Below are 10,027 nucleotides of genomic sequence, written 5' to 3' on the forward strand. Positions count from 1 at the left end.
GGCTATGGTGAGCCCGTAATCTAGCTGCTGCTACAGCCTCAGCTATATGTGCGTGCGCGCGCGCGCGTGTGTGTGTGTGTGTGTACTCACCTCACCTAGTTGTGTGTGTGTGTGTGTGTGTGTGTGTGTGTGTGTGTGTGTGTGTGTGTGTGTGTGTGTGTGTGTGTGTGTGTGTGTGCGCGCGCATCTGTATGATGTGTCTCTTTGCTTCTATACGAACATAAATTAGGAATAAAACATCGCTCCTTGAATCCAAATATCCTTCCTTCAGTCTTCCACTTTGACCTGTCCAGTGATGTTAACTCTGCTGTTTACCACTGACCTTACCAATGTATTTCCTCCCAGAGCCTCGACGCTCTCCGTAAAATGACCTAATTAAGCACCTGTCTGTGAGACTACAAGGAGGGTCTTTACCAGAGAGAGACAGGTAGGCCTTCGTTTCGACAGGTGAGCTGTGGAAAGGTAGGCCTGTCGCTCAGCAGGTAAAGCATACCACTGTCTACAATTTGTTAAGAATATCCTCAAGCTACAGCCTACAATTTGTTAAGAAGGGGTTTTCACCCACTTCTTGAAAACCATATTAAAAAATATTGTATTAAAAAAAAATAGATTCATGATCACTTCCTTTCTGTATGTATAATAAATTTTTTTACATTTTATGGGGCTAAAAACATACACAGAGTAATAATATTTGCCATATAATTTTTTTTACATGAATACAATAATTATTAACATTATGCGTATTAAGTACAACTAACCGTCTACTGAGTGATGTAGTTAGACATTAGAAGCATTTTTTGGACCCTTTCTGATATAAATTATGGTGTAAAGAAGAATGAAGAAATGCTCTCAATGTGACGCACGATAGAACCTAAGACGTAATGAGGAGAAGGAGAGACTTGAAGCCATCTTTGTCCCGCGTCGAGTGGCGTTGAAACCCTCTCACACTGACTCCAACACCTTTAAACATTGATTCATGGCGGGACACAGGGGTGCCACAGGGTGACAGGGTGACACAGCGGGACACAGGGGTGACACAGGGTGACACAGGGGTGATACAGACAACGCAAAGTTGGTCCTGGTGGTTCTAAGGCAATGTTGCTCTCCATTCATCATTCAACGCGGGGCAAAGATGGGTTTTATTCAATCTTGTAAACATACTCATTTTATACAACTCACAGTCATATTAACATTAACAAAAAGCAAATTATATTTGACATACACTCAATAATTTTACAATATATATATATATATATATATATATATATATATATATATATATATATATATATATATATATATATATATATATATATACAATATATATATATATAATATTTACGATTCCCAAACATCAAATCATTGATAGCAATGATAACAAAACATAAACAAATATTCAAAGAGGGCGGATGAGTGAGTGGACAGAGAAGAAGAGTCCTTACGGTACTCGTACACAAGGATGAGAATGACTAAACAGTAAGGTGGCTGTGTTGACCAGACCATTGGAAATGGAGGGTAAGGGTGGGGGGGGGGGGGGGGTTACTCACTAGAAGAGTAAGCAGGATTACTCAGCACTCCTTCAAGGGGCTTGTCTTACTCAGCCATCCCTAGTAACCTCTTACTTCCTGCAGAATATATATATATTTTATATAATGAAAGCGACACTTGTAGAATAATGTGTTGCATCAGACAGGAATTATTTACAAGAAAATGAGATGTGTAATGATACATAAAACTCGATCGTCGTAGACTTGTGTACAGTGTACAGTATACAGTGTACAGTATACAGTGTACAGTATACAGTGTACAGTGCTCTGTGGAGGGGATTTGAGTCATAACAATAAAGTCTTGCACTTCTTGCCTTTGATCTTTGATTGTAAATTGATAAGCAAATAGTTATTCACAATTAATGTCAATTATTAGGCAAGTATTTTTTGTTGGTTTATCAGTGGCAGCTTAGGTGTGTATAGGTGTTGCACAGGGTGATTGTGCGCCAACTAAGCTGTGCACCAGCCGTACCGTGCACCAGGAAGGCCGTGCACAGCCACACCATACACACGGCAAGCATAAATAGCTGAATTACCCATTAAACTTCATTGGCCAGTAACAAACAATGAAAAAAAGTGGCCTTTTTCCGTTCCTTTTATTATTTCCATTCCTGAAATAACATTAAAAAGAAACATGTATTTCTAAACAAAAAAGTTTAGTATTTTTATTTTATTCTTCTTGTTATTATTATTCGAATTATAATATTATTATTTAGCCAAAAATTATTGCCTTTGTCATAACTGTTATATATCACAGCTTAAATACAAATTTAATGCTGACCATTCACAAAATTCTTACAATTCTTACAAATCAAAACTTTGCCCTAACATACAATCCTCTATAAATATTTATTCCAATCACCCGAAGCAATTTGTAATATGAACCAAATATTTTTCTTGCATTACGGCGTCTAAAAAATACTACACTTGGAATCATGTTTTTTTCCGTTTTTAAAGAGATATTGTGAAAAATAACATTGCGTTGTGTTTGTATGTTAATAATGATACGGAAACGAGACGTGAGAAAGCTGGAGAGATAGAGAGAGAGAGAAAGATAGAGAGAGAGAGAGATAGAGAGAGAGAGAGAGAGAGAGAGAGAGAGAGAGAGAGAGAGAGAGAGAGAGAGAGAGAGAGAGAGAGATAGAGAGAGAGAGAGAGAGAGAGAGAGAGAGAGAGAGAGAGAGAGAGAGAGAGAGAGAAATATTACCAGAAACATAACGAAACGCAGAAGTGGGTATGAGAGTAGATAAATGTCTAGGTAGATGTATGGGTAGACATCCAGGTAGACTTGTGGGTAAACATTTAGGTAGATGTATGTGACCAACGTCATGGAAGATGCATGTGTAAACACCTAGGTAGATAGATATGTGAAAAAAATCTAAGTAGATACGTGTGTAAATGTCTAGGTAGATATGAGAGTAGACATCAAGGTAAACGTGTGTAAACATCTACCTAGATTTGCGAGTAGACGCAACACTTTGCGGCCAAAGCGCTTAAAAAGCAACGAACAATACGCTAGATGTAGTAAAATATACGCCGAAAAAAACCACTTACGCAAATATACGCATAAGAAAATACCAAGTGCAATAGTCCAGGACCCGCTCGTAGCAGTGTTTCATGAATTACGCACAGAGACGTATGTCGGAATTCTTAACGAAATGCGTAAAGTAACGAATAAGAAATACCAAAAAAAAAAACCGCAAAGACCTTGACCACAACGTTCATAGCTGAATGAAGACGGTTGGTGCTTTTCTCTAAGCATCTGTCTATCTGTTCTTAAATATACGAAATGTATTGTCGAGCTGATCTGACTGTAAACATCGTATGATAAGTTGTAAAATTAATCTAAAACAACGGATAACAGAGTGATTTACGTTCGACACGATTATATATATATATATATATATATATATATATATATATATATATATATATATATATATATATATATATATATATATATATATATATATATATATTTATTGTAAATGACATTAAAAACACTTTTTTGCTTCTTTTTCTCTTTGTTGCACAAAGGAATATGAGTGGTGAGTCCCTGGCTCCTCATAGAGGAGCTGGCGTGAGCCACACACACTTCAGGTTTAGACAGGAGCCTTTACAAGCACCTCAAGCCTCGAGAAAGATATCTACAAGCTCATGGAAAATATACAAAAATTCCTACACGCTGCTGAAATTGTATGAAGTAGACTGATGGAATCCTATCAAAACAAATTTAAACCCATCTGCCTTGAATTAAACCCATCTCCTTTGATTTAAACCCAACTGCCTTGAATTAAGCCCCTTCTGCCTTTCATTAAACCTCTCGACCTGGCATTAAAAATCCGAACAAAGATTAAACAATCTTTGAGGAAGGAAGTTATATATAGAGAGATGTTTTAATCTCGTGGAGGAAGCAGGTTCTTTTATCTCCCAACATGTGCACAGGTTCTCATTGTGCCCTTGTCCTCAGGGCGACTTTGTAGGTCACCTGGAGGAACCCACATTTTCTTTTATGTGTGTGTGTGTGTGTGTGTGTGTGTGTGTGTGTGTGTGTGTGTGTGTGTGTGTGTGTGTGTGTGTGTGTGTGTGTGACAGAGAGAGAGAGACAGTGAGAGACATTGAGTCAGAAAGATAAAGAATAGGGAGAGAGAGAGAGAGAGAGAGAGAGAAAGAGAGAGAGAGAGAGAGAGAGAGAGAGAGAGAGAGAGAGAGAGAGAGAGAGAGAGAGAGAGAGAGAGAGAGAGAGAGAGAGAGAAAGAGAGAGAGAGAGAGAGAGAGAGAGAGAGAGAGAGAGAGAGAGAGAGAGAGAGAGAGAGAGAGAGAGAGAGAGAGAGAGAGAGAGAGATGAGATGAGATATGAGATATAATGCATGACCATTTTTTTTACAAGCTGAGCAACCCTTCGCAACTCTTCTTCAGGTTGATAATGGGAGTTGTGACAAGACAGCCATTCACGTTATAAGGAACGCTGTGGTCTTGCCCAGAGAGCAAATAGGTGTACCATCGAGTATCATACAACTTCACAAACACAATTCAAGATAAAGCAGAATACAAAATCCATTCAAATTTCAGTAGTATTTAGATACACCCAACGATATGAGTGTGTAGAGGGATATAAGCAAGAGAAGAAACTTTCATCACATGTTTCTATTCCACAACAGTCCTCTTTATAGCAGTCCTCTCTATAGCAGTCCTCTTTATAGCAGCCCTCTCCACGGCAGCTCTCTCTAGAGCGTCTGTTTCACCAGACCTCTCCACTCTGACCCAATTTAAAGTTTTTCTTACTTTAGTAAAGTCTATAAATTCGTCTTAATGTGGGGGTTTAAATTTTTTCACCTGCAGACTATCTTTTGTTTTCGTAAATTTCCCCTAAAAATATAGATAATTATATCAATATTATTCCTTATTTACAGGATTATCTAGGGCCCAATATTGTTCTTAAAATATATTCTCTGCCTTCCCTCTCAATACCTCTTAGTAGCACTCATGCAGGTCGCTTCTTCGTTTCATGCAGGTCGGCGTTCAATCCCCGACTATCCAAGTGGTTGGGCACCATTCCTTCCCCCCTTCCCATCCCAAATCCTTATCCTGACCCTTTCCCAGTGCTATATAGTCGTAATGGCTTGGCGCTTTCCCCCTGATAGTTCTGTCCATACGCTTTTCTCTGCCCCTATCCTCCCCTCTGTCCCTTCACTCCCCTCCATCTGTTTATCGACCTAGACTGTTATGGGTCAGAGTAAGATGCTAAAGGGGGTGATCAAAGCAGGACCTCGCTGGCTTAATGCCAACATCTCTTATGCTATAATTCATCTTTCTCTCGTTCCGTGCTTCTCTTTCCGCTCTCCTCCTCTACTTCCTCTTCTCACAAAGTCACCTCTGCCCCTTCCTCGTCCATTACCTCCTATCCCTCCGCCTCTCCTTCCCATCCCCACGATTCATTGACCATCCTCTCTGACGCCTGTCACTTGGTTCCCACCTTAGTCGGCGAATCAGTTTCTAGTTTTTGCTTTCAGTGTCTCTTCCAGCCTCCCAGACTTTTTTTTAGCCTTCCAGACTTTCTTTTAGGTACCCTAACGTTTTTTCGGTCTCCCAAATGTTCTTTCAGTCTCCCAAATGTTCTTTCAGTCTCCCAAATGTTCTTTCAGTCTCCCAAATGTTCTTTCAGTCTCCCAAATGTTCTTTCAGTCTCCCAAATGTTCTTTCAGTCTCCCAAATGTTCTTTCAGTCTCCCAAATGTTCTTTCAGTCTCTCAAATGTACTTTCAGTCCCCCCAAACGTTTTTTCAGTCTCCCTAATATTCTTTTAGTCTCCCAAATGTACTTTCAGTCTCCCAAACGTTCTTTCAGTCCCCCCAAACGTTCTTTCAGTCTCCCAAACGTTCTTTCAGTCCCCCCAAACGTTCTTTCAGTCTCCCAAACGTTCTTTCAGTCTCCGGACATCAATGGTCTACTCTTTGATTATACAGTGCTATTTATGTCACTGTAGAGTATGAGACTCCACGTACCAAGCAAACGTCCGTACACATAAGTTCCGCATGAGTAGCTGAGTAGCACTTCACATTGAGTGCAACACATATTGCAACATGAGCTCACTTAAATTAGTTGCGCTATTATTTTTGTTTAAATCACCTGACTCCATTGATTTTGTGGTTTACATGGCCTTGATATCTCGTGTTTACTGGACACCATCACCAACCGCTTCCACAAGAACTCCCTAACCTAGACGCACACGCTGCCGACTGAGCCATGGTGAGCTTAGCAGCAGGTCGACCAGACATTCGACCTCACTTGTGGAGGGATGGATTACGTTACCATCCGGTACTACAATCTAACTATTATTTTCCGCAACTCATTTAATAGTTGTTCTATTCCCACTATCAGACACATTCTCGCCGCTAGCAGACAAACCCTTCCCGTTATCAGACAAACCCTTCCCGTTATCAGACAAACCCTTCCCGTTATCAGACAAACTCTCTTAGCTATTGACGCCCTCTCCCTGCTATCAGAATACCTCTTCCCGCTATCAGACAACCTCTCCCCGCTATCAGAATACCTCTCCCCGCTATCAGAATACCTCTCTCCGCTATCAGATGACCTCTCTCCGCTATCAGATGACCTCTCTCCGCTATCAGAATACCTCTCTTCTCTATCAGACAACCTCTTACCACTTCCAAAGAAGTCCCAACGTCCAGTAATCATCAGTACGCCGCTCTTAGAACCACCAACATACACAATTCCCCATTAACATGCTTTATATATAAGTTTAAGATACGAAGCGGTGGCCGCGGTCTGCAACTCCCAGAAGTTGGGGTCGGGGAACGCGATAAAGGATTAGAATCCATGTCGTGTTTCCATAAGGGATTCTAAACTTAACCTCCTGCCATGTATTGACTTTCAATATGGGATTTGTGGAGACTGTATAATGTTTTTGTTATTGTTAGTAATTCCTGTTATGCTGAGGTGGCGAATGAATTAATACTAAATAGTCTTTTATGTATAAAACTCCAACATACACAAAACACTCGAATTTGGACAAAGGATGTGTTTGAAAACTTTAACATTTAACTAGTTTATTTAATTATTTCAATATTATAGACGAACATATATTGAAGTATATTTAGGCACATATATATATATATATATATATATATATATATATATATATATATATATATATATATATATATATATATATATATATATATATATATATATATATATATATATATATATAATGTGCAGTCTTTAAAATGTGTAAACATAAAGTCTCTCAAAAATATGTCTCGCCCACTTCATTAAACCAATCTATTTCAACACATGTTTTAATAGTGAAAAAAACAGTATATGTCAGAGACAACCATGTTTCCACTGCACCCAATCACATCCCCTCCTACCAATCTCAACCCTCCCCCACCAGTGTCAACCCTTCCCCACTAATCCCAACCCTCACCAATGTAAATTCATCTCTTCACCACCAACCCCCACCAACTCTCCCCTACAAATCGCATATCCCCCCCCACCAACGCCAATTCAACCCTTCCCCCTCCCTAAACGCTAACTCTACCCCCATCCCAACATTTCAGGCCAATCCCCCCACAAGAAAAACATGGCCTATATTAATACAACACAAGACAAGGGGCGACTTACGGGCTATTCACGCCCGTGCCACTTCTTGGGTGGCTTAATCTTTATCAATCAATCAATCAAGGGTGACGATGTTGACATAAGGACGGCGGCAGGCAACACCTTCTCAGGGACACCGAAAATACCTGTGGAGGAGCTCCAGAGGTTCTGAAGAGTCGTAGTCTTGCGTCGAACATCTTCACTCCTCCAAAGACCTGTGTCATGTACAATTACTTCCTTCAGGTCACTCTTACGAGGAAGTAGAGATGGATAATACAACAATATTCACTCCCAACATTATTTTAATAAAGAAAATTCCCCGTGAAGCTAGCAGAGATTTTGCTAAATTAAATTTTGCTTAAATTTTGATGTTTTTTTTAATAAAGTAGTTTACCGTTAATATTACTCAAGCATATAAGAATAATATGTAAATAATATATCATGACAATCTTTAGTAAGATTACAATAATTTCCTCTGATACTTGAGCTTAACAGGAAATTGTCTGTATTATTACTTAAGGATATGATATATTATTTCTTCATTAATAGTATATGCTTGAGTTATATTAGTGCATAACATTAACGTCTTACAAAATTCGCAAATTACGTCACAATTATCATACACGTAAGAAAATCATTCCTGAACTCTTGTAAATATATTTTGTTCGATCGTTTCGATTACCTTAGAAACAATCAAACAGAACACTAAATCTGCGAAATTTGCTTACACAAAACACATTTTCTGAGAGTGTATATTGTCTTCCTATTTTTTTTTATCTATTTATCTATTTTATCTATTTATTTTTATTAACTATTTATACTCTTCCTATTTTTCCCCTTGTTCCTTGTTTACCTCTTCTACTTCCTTTCACCCTACTTCCCTCTCGCTCTCCCAAAATTCACATTCTCTTATTCTTTTTACATTAATTCTTCTCCTCTCTCTCTCTCTCTCTCTACTTTCTCTGTCTTTCTCTATCCCTCTCTCCCTCCTTGCCTTCTTTCTTTATTCCTTCTTCGTTTCCACCGAGACAAGGAGGGAGAAGAGAACAGTAGCATCCTAAAGATGCCAGCTTCCTCTCTCTCCACAGACAGGAACTTCCTCCTTACCCTCAGCTCGACGCCCCGGGAAAATATTTGTCGCTGGGGCTGTATGGTGTGAAAGAGCGAGGTGGGTGAGAGGTGAGGAAAGAGATCATAGGAGCAGTGTGAGGCGAGGGAAGAGACAAGCTTATGATGATATGAGAGGTAGGGAATGAGTAGGTTTGGAGAGGGTCACGCTAGGAAGGGTGGGAGGTGGGACAGGGAGTGTCAGATATAGTGGATGGAGGGGAAGTGTTAAAAGAAAATGTGTTTTGTGTGTGTGTGTGTGTGTGTGTGTGTGTGTGTGTGTGTGTGTGTGTGTGTGTGTGTGTGTGTGTGTGTGTGTGTGTGTGTGTGTGTGTGTATGTGTGTGTGTGTGTGTGTGTGTGTGTATGTGTGTGTGTGTGTGTGTGTGTGTGTACTCACCTATATGTGCTTGTAGGATCGAGCATTGACTCTTGGATCCCGCCGTGTGTGTGTGTGTGTGTGTGTGTGTGTGTGTGTGTGTGTGTGTGTGTGTGTGTGTGTGTGTGTGTGTGTTGTATTTACCATTTGTGTCTGCAGAATCGAGCTATTAGCTCTTGGACTTTGCCTTTCTAACCAATCTAATTTTCCTCTTTTATATCTAATATATATATATATATATATATATATATATATATATATATATATATATATATATATATATATATATATATATATATATATATATATATATATATATATATGTAATTAAAAAGGAGGGAGTCTATTAAAAGGAGGGAAAATTCATTCTGTTGTTGCGTCATCTGATCTACTCTACCACACTGTTAGGGTTACTTCCCCTAGTGATCTGATGGACCTGAGGGGTGATTGCCATCAGCTTTTGTCGGGGGGGAAAGAGGGGAAATTGCTGGGGAAAAAATATATTTACCAAAATGCATATTTTTCATCAATTCCGAGCAGTGCCATGTGACTGGCTTTGCATAAAGCACAAGCATGCAGCAATCATGTGAGTATACTTACGGTTATCTTAGTATATCCCTATCAAGTATTCTTATTCACTAAAAACAAACACGAAAGATTCATTTAGGTATCGAATGCGGGCATACATTTTCAGCAATTGTTTCTCGGCTTTGTTTACATATAACTCAAATGATCTCTCAATGGGGTCGACATTTTTAATCTTATACGTGGGTAATAATTCTCTCTCTCTCTCTCTCTCTCTCTCTCTCTCTCTCTCTCTCTCTCTCTCTCTCTCTCTCTCTCTCTCTCTCTCTCTCTCTCTCTCTCTCTCTC

At 39.3% G+C, this 10,027-nt stretch overlaps 1 long non-coding RNA gene across 1 annotated transcript; it reads right to left on the reverse strand.

Annotated features, from left to right (window-relative positions):
* Positions 1-682: 682 nt before the first annotated feature.
* On the reverse strand, positions 683-7,526 carry LOC138353340 (uncharacterized). Its single transcript, XR_011223118.1, has 2 exons — positions 6,642-7,526; positions 683-6,599 (listed from the first exon to the last, which is right to left on the reverse strand). It is a non-coding gene; the product is annotated as an uncharacterized lncRNA (long non-coding RNA).
* Between the last annotated feature and the right edge of the window lie 2,501 nt (positions 7,527-10,027).

The sequence above is a fragment of the Procambarus clarkii genome, chromosome 57 (assembly GCF_040958095.1).
Source record: "Procambarus clarkii isolate CNS0578487 chromosome 57, FALCON_Pclarkii_2.0, whole genome shotgun sequence".
NCBI classification, from domain to species: Eukaryota; Metazoa; Arthropoda; class Malacostraca; order Decapoda; family Cambaridae; genus Procambarus; species Procambarus clarkii.